The sequence below is a fragment of the Aythya fuligula genome, chromosome 2 (genome assembly GCF_009819795.1).
Source record: "Aythya fuligula isolate bAytFul2 chromosome 2, bAytFul2.pri, whole genome shotgun sequence".
Taxonomy (NCBI): Eukaryota; Metazoa; Chordata; class Aves; order Anseriformes; family Anatidae; genus Aythya; species Aythya fuligula.
This window is the reverse complement of record NC_045560.1, coordinates 130,164,010-130,178,189: the sequence shown is the minus strand read 5'-3', so window position 1 is coordinate 130,178,189 and position 14,180 is coordinate 130,164,010. Positions and strand designations below refer to the sequence as shown.

Genomic DNA, 14,180 nt, shown 5'->3' with positions numbered 1-14,180 from the left:
ACAAATGTTAGGAGTTGTTCAGACTACAAAGCTATTCTTGAGCATATGGGTATCTGCCCCTAATGAATCCAACAGAAAGCAGCCAGGCTGTGTTGAGTCAAATACAAGCTGAACACCGAGATCTAAAAAGGACTTTGAAGAGCAGAGAGTCTGCAATATGAAAGTAAATGATAAACCGCATAGATATCAGAAGGTGGATAGCTGTAAGAGCACTGGTGGGCATGCAGGATCACCGTGCTGCTGAGAGGACATGAGAAGAATGAAAAGATAGTTTAATTGTTCATCACAGGGGAATTTGGGCAGGTGCTTTGCTGAGTGACAAGGATGAGAATGTGTCAGACTGCTGACATATAGAAACAGAAGTGCTGGGAGAAACTGGCAAGCTGGGTACGGAGATGTCTCCCTGTGTTGTGCAGAGCGTAGCCCGTGCTCTGAAGAGGCAGCATTGCTGACAGAAAGCATGCCACGTGCTGGGATGCTGCAGCTGGGATTTGTGAATCTGCACTGCCCTTTTTGGATTTCACATTTAAAAAAAAAAAAAAAGGAATTGGCAGAAAGGAAGAAGTGATTTTAAAGAATGGTGATAGTCCTGGGAGGCTGAGAGCTCCCTGGGGATCAGTTTCTCTACTTGGCACACTCCAGCTGGCTTTCTTTGCCTTCTCCTTTCCTCTCACACAGGTGGGTACAGCCATCCTGCTGTGGTCAGCTCGTGCAGAGCTCTTTGTAAGCCTGTAACTAATTTCACTGTGCAAATCCATCCTTCCCAAAACCTAGCTGTTTCTTGGTAAATGCTCATCTTTAGGTTCTCTCCTGATTTCTGAAACTGAAGAAAAATAATGGAAAAAAATGGATGGTTAGCCTTTTGGATATTTCATGAGATGGCTGTATTATTTATAAATAATGTATGACTTTGAAGCTACACACTTTCTCCCCAGGTTATATGTCTTGCATAACTGAATGGTATGATTTACCTTAAATTGCCCATCTGACATGCATCGTGAATCTCTGCACACCACTGTTTTTCTTATCCACAAGTGAAGGCCATGCAGGATACGAGATTTGCATAAAATGATTTTTTCACGTAAATGTGATCAGGCCGAGGCCCCAGCATCTTGTTATAACATATGTACCAATCCTCTTGAATTGGGTTAGCGTCTACCTCGGTAATTGAATCTATTTGTTTGTTGCTTTAGTTTCAGGAATTAGCACTGAGCAGGATGCATGCACTTGGGTGTTTTTACTGCAGTCTTTGTATCGTTGTCTTATACTAAGGATTCACATAAATAAAGCACTGGGCAATGGTCGGGAAGGGGTTTCCACTGAGGCTGCCTCCAGCTCCTGCCCAAATGGCTTCAGGCATGCTTCTCACCTTATCTCCACTGGCCCTGACCAGGCGGCCAGCCCCCATGCAATTAAAATGGTGTGTAAGCTGGGGAGATAAGAGTCCCTGTCATTCAGGTGGTGACACGGTGCCCTTCAGTAGAAGGAGTGCACTGGAAGCTGCCTTTAATCCCTAGGAGATAAGGCACCATTGAACGATGTGGTGAGCCTGAGCTGAATTTTCCTTTTTCAGACTGCCTTGGAGGCCATAGGTTTTGGGTGTAACACTCTTCAGAGGCGAAACTGGTGGTAGAAGTCCTGAGCAGGAGCAGTGATGAAGAAAGCCGTGGTACAAGTAACTAGGCAGCGGCTGAATCTTGTTCTGACAGCAAGCTTGGGGACTGCCTTGAACAACAACTCAGAAGTGCTCTTCAGCTGGGATTGACTCCATTTTTGTTTCCTGGTTTGGATTAGAAGCTTCTCTCTAACCTTAGGCACAAACCTTGTGTCTTTGCTTTGGCAAACTTTACGATTTGGGTTCTCCACTGTTCAGGCAGTGGTAGAAGAGGTTGATGAGAAGAGAGACAAGGATTTTCAGGGGAACCCGGTGTGACAGCCCTCTGGTAGTTTGGCACAGGTTCTGTCCAACTCCAGCTTTATTTGATCTGTCACAGCAAGTCAAGGTGCTCCTGTGGCCTACTGTTGGCCAGGGAACGTGTCGGGGCTGGGCCTAGCACCAGTGTGGACCCTGGTCTATGTGTCGTTGTCCCCGTAATAATGTAGGAGGCTCTGTGCAAAGCTGCTGCATTCACTGGGCTGGAGACAGCCCTGTGTTTGTGTTGTGCTGCCCCGGTGTCACCAAACTCTGAGTCTGGATAATCCAGAAACCAAATAGCATGGTCCTGATTCCACTGGCTTTAGACGTGTATTTGTACAGCTTTGAGTGTTGGTTTTGTGCTTTTTTTTTTTTTTTTTTTTTTTTTTTTTTTGTGTGTGTGTGTGTTTTGTTTTGTTTTGTTTTGTTTTGTTTTTAATCCCTAAGCACTGTTTTTGGCTGAACCTCTTCATTCATGTTCTTTCCTTCCTTGTTCAGTTTGCTTTCTTTCTGTTCTTCCAGCTCCTTGGATAGCCATCTTACCCCAGCTTCTGTGATCTTCCCCTAACCTCGTTGTCTGTGCTTTACCTGAAGCATGAATAAATGAGATAATGAGACACAGGCCAGTCATCCCAATTACGTTGTATATGAATGCATATGTATGTCCTAATGTCTCCCTTGTCTCTCATCTTTCTATCCTTTTATACAGCAATCTCTGGAGGACGGGATTATCTTTTGGTGTGCATCTAGCATGTTGACACTGCTGCGGTATGAATAGCATTGACTGATGGTATACATTTTTGAAAAACTGGAGCTGTATTGTAGTGTTCATTTGGGCTAGTAATAGCCAGCAAATTACGGTGAAACCTAGCTTGTCATCACTGTCAATAAAGTATTTTCCTGCATTCAGGTTGTCATTGTACAGCTTTTACTTTTGAAGTCAGAAGGGTAGATAAAATGTAGTGGGTACAGCCTGTAATAATTATTTGATGCATTTTATATTAATGTTAATGTGTTCTGAGTAATGGTTTATGGGAAAGATGTGCTAATTTGGGTAATGGTAGTAGTATTTTGATCAGGTGTGTAGTAAATGCAGAAATTTGAGGGTATATTTTGAAGGCTTCTCCATCTTTCTGTAATTACCAGATAGATAATATGAACTTGCCAGATCCAGCATGCTAATGATTGCCTTCCAGCTTTTAGAGAGACAGAAATTATACGCTAGCTTTGTCTGAACGAGATTTTTCTTTGGTAGTGTAATAAAACATACAATACTTTGCTCGCTTGCCGTTTCGTAAACATCCATGAATATGTCCCTGGTCTTTCAATACAGAAAATAATGAAGATGAAGCTAAATCTACTTTAAGAGTACTCAAATGGCTATTGATGGCTGGGGAATGCTGGGTTATCAATAGTGGATGAACTGCTTTGCTGCTGTCTGACACTTTGGAGGGGTGTCTCGTGAATCATTTTCAGATAAAAGGTGAATGTTCTTGCTGTCCAATTTTGCTCCTCTTAAATTGCTACATTTTTCAGCTTCATCTGCAGATTTCCTGGAGCAAACTCTCTGTGGCTGAGGTGCAGGGTACTTTCTTAGTGAGATGCCTTTTTGAGCTGTGCTGCTTGATTAAAGGCAAGTCTGCTGAGATTGTAGCATGTGATGATCATCTGCTGCGCTCTGTATTCCACAGACAACTTATGCCATTAAGAAGAAAGTAAAGAGAAGGGTATTTGGATAATATTCTTAAATGTACCAGGTACCCATGGTGCCTCGCAGTTGGGTCTAGAATAATGGGCAAGGGAGCACGTTGGCTATTGTGCCACTAGCCATTTCATTAGTTACACCTTGCTGTATCTTACTTTTAGAGGAACAATCTGCAGCCACAAAAATCCCCCCTGTTGGAGGGAGTTCTTTCCAGTATATATTTTCTTCTGTAATACATTGGGTATAGGAGATTTACTCAGAGGGACACAGAGAGCTTTAGTCTTTCATCCTTATTTCCATCACATTGGGACTGTGTAGGCAAAGGAGCAGTTGAGGGTAGCAAGTCAGCTGTTAGATGAGGGACAAAAGAAGTGGTAGAAGCTGTGGCAACAATATTCCTGAGTCTGCAGGAAATCATCTAATCCCTAGTTGATATAAAACACTCTCAAATTCGCCTAAGCTTTTGAAATGGGCTTCTCTGTTTCAGAAGCAAGAGATGCAGCCCCAAGGTGATGAGTGGCATGAGTTTGGTGTGGTGCTGCTGAGGGAAGGCCTTTGGATGTGAGACCATAACACTACTTGGTTGTTTGGCTCCAAAGGCGTGAACCAGATCACATGTTGTTGGAGAACAGTCTGCAGGGTGCGGGGGGAGTCCTGGGAGAAAGCCTTTGTGAGTTTATTCTGTTTGCTTTATTCTGAAACCAGAAAAATGAGATGCTGCTATTAAAAGTATCTGTTTTGCGCTGGTCTGTGCTATGAGTAAGCGGTGAGGCTCACATTCTCCTGCGCTTTTTCCAAGCTACATGTACATAGAGCCAACTCTTGCCAGGTACTTATTTGTATGGTGAGTTTCAGTGTCTGTAAACAGTCGGACTTCTCTAGCTGATGTGAGGACTGAAAGGTGATGCCTGAAGCTTTGATTTGGGCACAGAAACCTCATTAATGGGTAATGAAGGGAGGAGGTGGAATGCAAGGAAATCAGCTTTTATGTTTTTGGCAGACTGGAAGGCTGCTGCTTATTCTCTGGCCTTTCCTGTCTTTCCCCCCACCCTCCAGGATCTCCCCTTGAATTTTCTCTAGACAATTACATGAAATTAAGCTTTATTATGTGAAATTAGACTTTATTAAAACTATTGCTTCAGACAGTGGTGAGATCTCTCCCCCTTTCCCCCCCACACCCCCCCAATTTCTTCCAGTAGCTGAAGAGGCTGCTGTTGACATCTAAGTGTATTGCTGAGTTGCTTTAAAAACTACTTCAGTGCTGGGTCATGGGAAAGGTTTTCAGTGCAGTATTTTACACTGATGCATCCATAACTCTAGCAGCAGCCATCATCAGCACCACTGCTTTCGCTTCTTCAGTAAATAAATAAGCCTCACAGTCATTTTTCCTGGGCTCTGTGTGCCAGTTCCATGAATTAAAATGCACAAAAAGAATACAGCGTGAGGAGGGGTGGTTGTGTACTTACCAGTTACCATGGCAATAATTAAGGGCATGCTTACACCAGTGGACCCAGGAGCACTCAGATCTGGGGATGCTGTATGTGTGACCCATCAGGATGAGACTGGGAAATGTTTCCCCCCCTTTTCTTTTCTCTTCTCTCTCGCCCCAGTGCAGTGTGGTTTGTGGAGAGGCAGCACCTAGAGATGAGGCCTGCCTGGTTTTCCCTGGGCAGGAAGGACGCTCTATGGCAGACCTCTCAAGCCTCTGGCATGTCTAAAAAAGACAGTTTGAACAAAATCCACAGCTAATGTCAATTAGGATAGCATCGTTAACAGGAACAAAGCATTAGCATTTCATGGTTGTGAAGAACTGTACTACAGTATCATGTCATTCATATCATATATTATTTTACTGTTTTCTGCTATTGGTGCCAGCAATGCTGAGAGATGAGGTAAAGCAGAAGAAATGCTCTAGACCAGTTTTTCCCAAAATGTCCTATGGTTGTGTACCTGCACTCCTTCACAGAATTGGCTGTGAAGGTGAATATGCTTTAATGGTACAGGCTCTTCTTGATATTTCTGACAAAATATGGTATTTTCTGACCTCATTTTGACTAGACATGCGTTTTCTTTCCACTTCTGCGTTGCTCATCTTTTTCTTAGCCTTATTCTTGCCTCATCTCACTCTTACAACTCTCCCAAGTGTACTTCCCTCTGCAGCCACTCTTCGTATTTTCAATCTGTATGTTTTCTCTTTTTCCCCAAATGGTCTTACATTACTTTCCTGGCTTTCTCTTGACTCTTTGTTGCTGCCAGCCTCTCACACAGCCTCTCAGGTCTCAGTTGCTGCCTCCCTTGCCCTGTGTCCTCCTGCCTCTGCCAAGGCACTGCCAGACTTCCCTTGTTCCAACTGGAGGGATCTCAGTTCACCCTGTTCTCATACAAATGGTTCCCAATCTCCTTTTTCACTCATTTTTTTTCTCTTTAGCTTTTGCCTAAACTGACTGACTCTCTCACTCTCCTTCCTCCCTACTTTCATGCCCTCCTTTACTCTGCTTTTCTCCCTGCCTCTGCAGCCAAATTTCCTTGCCATTTCTCATCCATTATCTTCCCCTCACATCTCTTAGTCTCGATTTTCCTCTCTTTTCCTTACTCTTCTGTTTCTTTACTGTTGTTCCTGCTTTCACAGTATTAGGCCTCTTCCATTTCAGTGTGCAATAAAAAGCATCTCTCTGACAGAAAGCTTTTTTCTTGGTTCATGTCAAGTCCCTACTTCAAAGAGCAGAGATACTGGAGCTTCTCAAAGGAAAAGGATGCCAAGACCTTTTAACTTGGGCAAGGAAAGACATTTTTCTTTGGCTTTATTTTCACAAACACAAGCATTGTTTTAATGAAAATTTAGCATGAGGCTGCATTTTTTAAACAGTTGAAAATGGTTCTGCAAGAGAGAAGTGCCAGACAGCTTTAGTAAGCAGTGCTGCTGCCAGCCTCACCTCTGTTACTTATCATCAGGAAATGCTGTTACCATCTTCCAAGTCCTTTTTCTCAACATGTTGGCAAACACATAGGCTTGGAAGATTTAATATGATGCTTCAAATTTTGCAAGGCTCTCAGTTACCCAAGGAGAAAGAGCTGGGTGAGCAGTGAACTGCTGCCTGCCCTGGCATCTCAAAAGAGTCAGTTTGGAAATGAGAGCCCCATTTTGGAGTTGGGCATTATTTGGGAAACCCTTGATGTTAGGATTGCACATGTATATCTATATATGTATAATCCTTCCTTCAGAATTAGTTCTATATACATACATATATATATTTCTATATATGTAAATGAAAGCCACCTCACAAATTACAGAAGCCTGTATCACCATGGTCATCCCAGAAGGGTCAGATTGGGATGCTGACACACAGAAGACAGCTGTCAATACTGCACAAAATTTGCAACTACTGAAATAGATTTCTGGATGTTTAATGAGGCGATTAAAAGAACAGCTCCACCAACCTTATATTGTCCAGGGTCTGTCTGTCACGTTGCACTTTTGCCTAGATACTAAAAGGAAGGCGTGATCCCCAGTGAATTAATAAAAATAATTATTTCATGCTGGGGAAAAAAAATGAAAGAAAAAATGAGCTGCAGAAAATTTGCCTGTGACATTTAAAGTCTAACTCTGAGTTTGTCTGAGCAACTTATCTTTGAGTATTTGCAAGAGAGAAAGCAGAATATGAATGAAAGCATCTCAATTGTGTTTGAGCTTCCTGATAGATGAAGAGAATTTCTGGTGACTCCATCTGGCTGGAAGGTCTATCTGTGTGATCTCTTCTCTGGCAGATGGAATATAACACTAGGAGGAGTCCTTTGATTATCAAAGCATGGGAATGACTCCAGTGCAGTATCACTCTGAGACACCCCTTTCTTTCAGAGTGACAGGTGATGTTTCTGGGATGTTAGAGAAAGCTGATTTCCCCCTGCTGCACTGAACATGTGTACGCCAGATTTTCTTTTGGCAATATTAAACCTGTCCACCTTGCCTGTCTGTTGCTGGTGGGGAAAGAAATGAAAATACAGAGTATGCATATAGAGAACATACTGAGTACAAAGGGACTGAAAGAAGAGAATATGTTTATTATTTCATTAATATATATCAGTATATGTTGTGGGTTTTTTTGTTTTGTTTTTTGTTTTTTTTACAAAAGTGTTTGGGTTTGGATTCTTGTAGTTTCTATGAAATACTTTTTAAAACACATAAAAGATGATTAGGCTGACATTTCCTTAACATAGAGGTTCTTTCTCAAATAGTGTAATATTTTTCCCCCCACTATTGTTAGCTTTCTCTTTTCAGTCATATCTGCAGCATCCCATTGAGCATTTTCTCACGTCTGTCAAGATTTCTCCTTGCAACACGCAGTGTTGCAAGTGAACCTACCAGCAGTCTCACATCCAAACCTTTCTTTAATTTCAGGGAATAACATTCAGCTTAGTCTTGTGAGCTTGAGCAAGTAACAAAGGGAGCCAACATCAGCCTTCACTTAATTGCAGGCCACTTCAGTGTCAGAAAGGAGCTGTGGGTGTCAGTGACTGCTTGGCAGGGGAATGTGAAAAGACTACAGCCATGGGGGCCATGATTCAGCAGGGTTTCCTCTGATGTCTGGGGAAATGTATGCTGGGGAAAACAGCCTCAACCCTTTTCTGCCCACATTGGCCTCAGTTACTACTCCCCTTGCTCTGGAGGAGGTGTGGAGAAAGTTGTTTCCTACAGCCAGACCATGCCTTTTCCAGCTTACCCATGCTCATCATTGCAGTTTGGGGTAGAGAATTAGTGGTCTGAGCCACACATCAATCCAAATTAGTAGAGATGTGTATAGGTCATCTTTGGGGATAGGGATGCTTATGGAGAATTCCTCACTGTCCACCCACATGGCTCTTGATGGATGACCTTCCCCCTTTCACCACCTACCTATTATAGCTTTATCTGTGACATTAGTTTACATTTCTATAGGCAGTCAGAGCTTCCTTTCTCAGAAACCTAGGGTGGTTTATGTGTTAGGGACAGGCAGGTTTGGGGGGAATTTTCTTAAGCGAGAAGAATTGCTCTCTGTGAAGCTTCCCTGCACAATTCATGGGTACATCCTGATATTCACCCACTTTGTTTCACCTCTTGGGTCATCCTGCTTTTCAACATGAGATCCTTAATCATAGCTCATGGCATTATCTCCAGGAAATGTCCAAGAGTAGTCTTGCTGTTGGACTTTCTCTCACTGTCTCTCACTACTGACCAGCACCAGACAATACAGACCTGACTGTAAACACCTGAGGTTACAAAGAAGCGAGGGCATCAGCTGGTTATTCTACAGACTTTAATTGAAATAAAAATGTTTGCTACTTTTTAACTTTTTTTTTTTTTTTTTTTTTTTTTTGCTTGTTCTGTGTCATTATTTATAAAGCCTTTCCTTTTAACTTCCTTAAGCTTAGACGTGCATGTATGTAATTGGCGTTGGTGATTAATACATTTAGTGGAGTTTCTGTCTTGAATGCGTTTGCTTTGGCACTCGTCCTGATTTTTTCTCTTTGCTATTCATGTTGGCCCCCTGAGACACTTTCTAATTTTTTTTTTTTTTTTTGGCATAACATTCATTTTGATTTCATAGCTGATAGCATTATTATTTTATCAAATAATATGATAAATTGTTACAGCTATCCTGCAGTAGCAGCCAAAGCAATGATGCTTTCTAATGGGGCACTTTACCTCTGCTGTATTATCGCCACCCATTTCATTATTGGCACGTTGATTACAGCTGTGTTTCTCAGGGGCTATGAAATATTCAGCAGTGTAGAGTAGCCTGGGGAGCATTGCAGTCCTTGCAGCCAGACACCTGCCCTCAGAGGCAAAGGACCAAAAACTTTGCACATTTAAAACCGATGTGAAAATTCCTGCTTGCTTTAGCTTTCCCTACAGCACTGGCTAGAGATGCATGCTAATTAAAAATTGCCACTTTGCTTATCTTGTGATTGGATGGGGTAAGAATTGCAATAAATACACAGTTAACGCATTTCTGCCACATTTACCTGGCAAAGAAGGAAAGAAATGTTGGTAACATTGATGCCTGTGTCATTGTGAGGCAGTTGACATTTTGGGTGGAGTTGGAAAAAAAAATCTGTGTTAAGGGCAAAAATTAATGCTGCAGGTCATTTTCTCACACTTTGTCTCTCTGCAGGACTAGGCACCAATGATTGACTGAAATGTGCAATATTTTACCAAGTAGGAAGCAGATAAGATTTTTATAAACAGGATACTTCATCATTAAAGCAAAGAAACAATTGCTTTGACCTTGACACTGAGTGAGTAAGGCCAGCATTGTGATAATTGAGAATGTAACCAAGCAACAGTTCTGTAGTAGCTTGCACTGCATTATTTTTAGTAGACTATACCAGTAATGGGGAGGCCTGAACTAGCAAAACAGCTGGTTAATGCTTGCAAAAAAATAAATTATTTCTTTGTGCAAAGGGTTTGAGTTGTAATATGTGCTTACACTAATTATAATTTGGGCTTACGTCAAAAGAAAGTAATTGAATCAGCATATCCTTCTGTGGTCTGAGCAGGCAGATAGCCTGACAGGATCCCTGATTTCTTAAGCTGCTTTAGAAACATGAATCTCTTCTGAAAATTAGTGGCATAGAAGAAATGGCATATTCCTTCAGAACTAGCCTATTTTAAATCTATTTCCACTTACTTTGGCAGTAATTAGAATTCCTAATCCTACTGGTTAGCACTGTATAGCCTTATTTATTTGAGAAGTTGGACCATAGCTTTAGCTAATTTAGTTTGGAAAGTCATAACTCATTTGAAGAAGCCAACTGGTGAAGATGTGCTCCAACTTTGGTTTAAACTAGTCTTTCAATAATACAGCAAACCAGTTCCCTACAAAGTTAAAGGTGTAAGACCCCTTACATTTGGAATAAGCATCCAGAGAAAAGAAGGTATTTTCTTCTGTCAATTTACAAACCAAGCTAGTTTTTTTGTTTGTTTGTTTGTTTTTTTCAGAAACCTCTCTAAGGGTCACTGCATGGGTATAAACTACCCTAACTTTATGTATATGAGCCTTTCATTCTGATCTGGTCCATGAAATCCGTACTATTGGAAACAATACATAGATGAGAGAATAAAAATTTCAAAATTCTCAGCCTAAATTCTTCATAAGATCTTTGAAAGTCAGAAGATATTAAACAAAAATAATGAGTTTAAAAACTATATTAGTTATACTGGGGCATTTTAAGTACAGGAAGGAAAACTCTTTCTAAAAGTATCTTTCTCTGAATATGATTTTAAATTTGAAGAAACAGGAGGTAATGTATATTCTCTGTTATTTTCTCATAGTGTGGCATAATTGTTCAGAGCTGTGAAATTTTCTTTCCTTTTTTGTCTAGGAGGAAACGTTTGTCAATACCATATATCACTGAATCATCAAGCCCTACAGAGACTCCAAGGTAATTATTTATGCGTCTGCTTTTTGTTTCCTGTGGTGGTCAGCTTGGCTTTAGTTCAACTTTATGAAGACACCTGCAATTTATGAGCATGCCAGTGCTAAGCAATCACACTGGGTAGCAGTGATACTACAAATAGCTTTTACGGAAGCTGTTGCTAACAGCTTCGTGACCCATAATTTGCTGGGTAAGATGTGTGTGTGTAAAATAAAGACATGATATATTCTGAAAATGCAGTTCTTTTTATGTCTTAAGAAGCAGTACTTCCAGTCCCAGCTGAAAAAGGTGAAATCAGCTGGATATGTTTATTTTCATGCTTATTTAGAAAGCTTTTCCTTACCTCATTATCTGCCTCTGGTGCTGGGAGGTTTGCTTGGTAGGTCTGTTTTGATTAAGGAAAGCAACAGGTGCCTATCAGAAATTGTCATCTTTGCTCACTTTGCCAAGTTCTTAAAAGCTGTTTCTGCTGCTGTTTGCTGTAGATACTACAGATCTATATATTGCTTTTGCTTGTTTCAAAGCCTGTTCTGAAAGCATAGCTAATGAGGTCTCCATATATATGGACAGAAAACAAATAACAAAATAGACAGGTGGGAGTTCGTATTTCACAGTTAAGTTACAAAGCAGGATGTCAGAAGGTACAGAGAATAATATAGTAGTTAAGAAGTTAGTCTGAGCATGCAATCTGCCATTTGTACCTGGTACCACTGTATGGAGACCAGTGAGATCAAGTCTTCAGTATATAGGGTGCTGCTTTCATTCATTTCTGGAGCTCTGATGAGACTTGAACAAAATCAATTTTATACTGTATTGCCATTTAAATAATTAAGATCTCCCAACATCTAGCAGATGTTGATTTTTCAAAAACTGCAGTTTTTGAAAAAGTATCCCAAACTTTGTTGTGTGGCTGTTTCTAGTAAGTGATAATGTGGCACTGGACCAAAAGATGAATCTAGTGGCGGTAGGGCTAAACCTATGCTTCTGGTTATTCAAAATGGCAAGTTAACAAATAAATCTTGAGAGAAAGAGCTGTTTTCCAAAGCTTTGGCAGTCATTTGCACTTTCACAATATGTTGTTTTTTTTTGTTTTGTTTTGGTTTGTTTGTTTTTGTTTTTGTTTGTTTTGTTTTGTTTTGTTTTTATTTTTAACCAAACTGAGTTCAGGAAAAGAAGAAACCTTTTATTTTGGGAGGAGAAGGACAGACAGCTGCTTAGTGACCTGCAGGCTTATCACTAGACTAGAAGCTACCTTCTTTACATAAAATTAGGTTTTCTTGTTCATAGTGGATTGTTGTTGTTTTTAAGCTAGTGAATCCTAGTGTTTGCTGTTTTGACTTTATTAGCCAGTCAGCTGAGTGAGTATTTGTAGTTTGACAGATTTTTCTCAAGGGCTTATCAGTACTGAATAGGGTGTTCAGTTCTTTCTGAATATAAGGTGTTAACTTGTGCAGTTCATTTTGTTGTATGCAGTGCACTCACTTTGTGGCTCAGTTGATAAATACTGTGAACACTCCAAGTCCCTTTCTTAGCACAAAGATAGCCTTGAAACTTTCCAGGGAATCAATGCTATTTTAGGGCATACCAACCTGGTATTCCTCACTTCCAGCATGTTGATAAGACCACAAGTGAAAAACTTTCAAGGTGACCACATCATGCTGACTGACCTTGTGCATGTTCCTAGCTTCTTCTAAAGGAAAGTTCATTAGCTGAGAGAAGCTTAATGGTTTAACTGTTTTTGAGAACCAAAAGCTGAGAGCACACCTGTGGTAGCATACTGGGTTACACAACTTGTTTGACTTGCTATCTCCTAAGCTACAGTGAATGATTTTGTGTGAATATACTCCAAGCCCCTCTCTGAGTCTCTTTTTATTATCCACACATAGTTCAGAGATGCTTCAGTCCCAGATCTTGTGCCCACGTGAAATACATAAATATAATTGGTGTATAATTGATGGAAATATTGCTTCTTGGTAGTAATTGCCTTTAAAATTAACATAGAAATCAACAAACCTGGCCAGACACCTTAAAGGTAAAATCCATATAAAATCAATTTAATATTACCCATGCTTCTAATACCTTGTGGAAGCCAGAGCATTGTGATAGTTGTCTTTAATCTGTCAGAGATGAAGTGTTTTAGTTCCAAACTCCTGTTCTCTGTGAATGATACTCAGATCTGGAAATGAAACACCTCTGCAAGGTGAGGGGTCTTTCTCTTTCCTGTTGAATCACTCATCATTTTGGAAATTCTGTTTGCAATAAGAATGTGTCGATGACTCTGCTACGTTTCTTAAGGACCTGGATATGCTGAGCTCTTGCACAGGAAATCAGGAATTGTGAGCAGGTTATCATGCTGTGTAATACTCCCATCAGCATTAGACAGCCAGACTACATCATCTGAGTACAGCTGTAGGTCTAGTGGTTTTTCTTTCTGGGTCAAAAAAGTTGAGAATCTTGGAGCTGAAAAAAATAAAAATAAAAATGTTTTGGTGGGGTTTCAGAGTCTTTTAAAAATCTGGATTTACTTCTCTGCTCCCATCTGTAGTACAACCCAGAGGCAGCTGTTTTGCCTTGAGTGAGGCTGAGTGGTAAAGTCAGGATCCTTTCAGCCAGTTTTATTGCTGGAGAAATAGCATCAAACTGTACCCTGGCAGTGTGGGATTTTTGGCTGTGTTAAAAACAACGAACCAGCTCTGGGTCAACTGGCTAGTGTAGTTTAGAGTGGCTGAAGAAAGTGTGTTCAGACTGAGGTCAGGAAGGCAAGTGTGGCTAGCAATTAGGGAGGTGGTTAGATTGAGGACTTCTTTCAACCAGTTACACTGCTGAGGGTTTCTCAGTGTGAAAGCACACCCCAGGATGCTGCAATGCCTACACAGAAGGGTCTGGTTATTTCACTGAGGGGTTCCTCCCCTTGGGTGGGTATGGCTCTACCACGCTGAGGTGGAGAGGCTGCGGCCAGTGTCACTTCTAGGAAGCATAACTGATCATTTAAAATAGCATTAAGGTATTTTTTGACAATATGCGTCATACCATGTTTTTTTGTCTACATATATAATAAAATATCAGAGCTTCAAACTTGCTGCTCATTCTGTATTTGATAGTCTAATTATGCCATCTTCTGAACATGACTTCCAAACAGAAGGGAAG

At 40.8% G+C, this 14,180-nt stretch overlaps 1 protein-coding gene across 2 annotated transcripts in view; it reads left to right on the top strand.

Moving 5' to 3' along the window:
• Positions 1-14,180, top strand: part of PAG1 (phosphoprotein membrane anchor with glycosphingolipid microdomains 1) — a 102,253-nt gene that overhangs the window by 14,411 nt on the left and 73,662 nt on the right. For both annotated transcript variants that reach the window (XM_032182613.1, XM_032182612.1), the window contains exon 2: positions 10,980-11,039. The gene's annotated coding sequence lies outside the window, so the exon portion shown is untranslated. The remainder of the gene's footprint in view (positions 1-10,979; positions 11,040-14,180) is intronic.